Here is a 2,362-nt window from a genome sequence, read left to right as displayed (position 1 = left end):
AAAATTGGTCCATGTACCTAGGGATTTAGCTAGAGATATTGTTCCTACGGATATATTTCCCTAGGTAATTTTGCAGGAACTAATTTAGTGCAAAATGGTATCAACTTTAGCTGCGAAATTTGTTGGGAATATAAGTTTCACAGGTAATATATTCTAATATTGAGGAATTTAAAATTTTTGCAAGAAAATTTGCAAGAATTACCTGCGAAAATTTTCCCCATGTAATATCCCCATGTAATTAACTCTTTTCTAGTAGTGCTTGAACCAAATTAAAGTAGAATATACTTCTTTAATTGATTTGCAAAATCTCAAGAAATGAGATGATTTTTCATATGATTGGTGTATTAAATTAATTGTTTGTAATATTTATATAAGATATGTTTGTGTTTTACGCAGTTATATTTGACTTTGTTTCTAACAATGCCCCATATTTTGCTAACAAATAATCAAACCTTGTGTGTCTCTTTTAATCATATCTTGATTAGATATTTGATTCTTTTTAGGCTGCTAACTAATTATATTTGTAAACATTTTGATTCTGTTTGAAAATTATGGACAAAATTTTCATCATGCTCCATCATTAAAACATGAGATAAAGAGGTTACATTTTGAAATTAAATTGTGGATGATTTAATTTGTCAATGGATGGTCTTCTATTTCTCGATATCATTTCATTGATAAACTTTTTTTCTTAATTAGTTGACAATGGTAGTATCGAAGACCCATGATTTAAGGTGAACATACGATAAATTATTGTTTTTTTAATACAAGGAATCTCGAAATATGAAACTTAGAAATTAATTTTCATATTAACTTGAATTTTAGAAACGAATGATTATAACATAGAACCTAACTAATTAAATTTCAATCATGCTAGTGATGGATTACCTATAAAAACTCATGTCACCATTACTTGATGGTTATTAAGGGTTGCTCATGCATGCAAAGATTATGAACATATTATGGTATGCAAAAAATTAAATTTCTTCTCTATTTTCATCTTATCCTTCTAGCGTTAAAGTCATTTATTAAAATAAAATATTGTACCATTAGTGTAAAAATTAAAAATCATCTATTTGGCCAATAAACTTTATGTTGGTGTGATATTTTAATATTAATAAAAATATATTATATGTCACATTATATATCATGTTATGTCCATTGGTGGACATTACATTTGTGCATCTTTACTCTCATTAATTGTGGAAGAAAGTGGTCATTAGTGGTTAGTAACTTATGTAACCACCAACTCTTCATTTCACCCATTATTCTATCTTTATGTCTTGTAACTTATGTAACATTTGGGCCATTCATTTGGTAAATTTACTAACCACTATCTTCATATTCATTGCAAGTGTCACGACTTGAGCCTACACCCTGGACGTGGTCGGCACTTGAGAACAATTGTTGGTCCCCAAGTGAACCCTCATCCTGACTGACTTCAAGCAGAAGACTAACTCAAGCATACAAAGCTTAAAAACTGAATAAATATTCATGAAACTTAAATAGAAAGCTTTAACTCAAAAGAGAACTTCGAATAAAATAAATTATTCAACTCGCCATAAAATAGACACTTAAGTCTTTAAAACATTTAATAAAATAAATGAATGATACAGGCGTCTCAACTATACTGACTATCTATGAAGCCTCTAACTGATAAAGATGGAAGTCAGGACAAGACCCACGACATCCTGACTAAACTGAAAAGTAAATGAAATCATCCGAAAACAAGGAGGCTCACCATAGCTAACTTGAACTCTCGGATGTATCAACGAAGCTCATGTTGATGATCCTGAATACCTGTGTCTGCATCATAAGAAGATGCAGGCCAAATGGCTCAGTACGTGGAATGTACGAGCATGTAAGAGGAATTCTAACGCATAAACAAACGCTTGAAAAGGATCTGGAAGAAACTGAAGAAATTACCTGGCTCAACTCAACTCAACCTAACTGGACTCATTTATATATAAAGCAATTTAAAAGCAAGTGCAATATAAGGAAAAGTTGTTTAAAAACATGATGTCAACTCTGTGTATTTAGAAATACAATGACAACTCTGTATGTATGCAAAGATACAATATGAACTCTGCTTATATATGAAAAATACAAATATATCTAATGTATATAAAGATACAAAATAATGTTGTGGGAGTTTCTCTAACCGACAACCATCACTTAAGAGCTATAGTGATGATACAGCATTTTACCTCACGCTGCCAAGGACCGTTCTATACCTTGCCGGGGGTATAGAACCTAACTCACTAAGTGGATCCACTTATTCATCTAAAAAGTATGACCATTTTCTACCCATGATGGCTACATGGTTTATGGAGACTTGAGTTAATATGAACTCGCATCCCCA

This window comes from Solanum tuberosum, unplaced genomic scaffold, assembly GCF_000226075.1.
Source record: "Solanum tuberosum cultivar DM 1-3 516 R44 unplaced genomic scaffold, SolTub_3.0 scf00147, whole genome shotgun sequence".
NCBI lineage: Eukaryota > Viridiplantae > Streptophyta > Magnoliopsida > Solanales > Solanaceae > Solanum > Solanum tuberosum.
Note: the sequence above shows the minus strand (reverse complement) of the source record.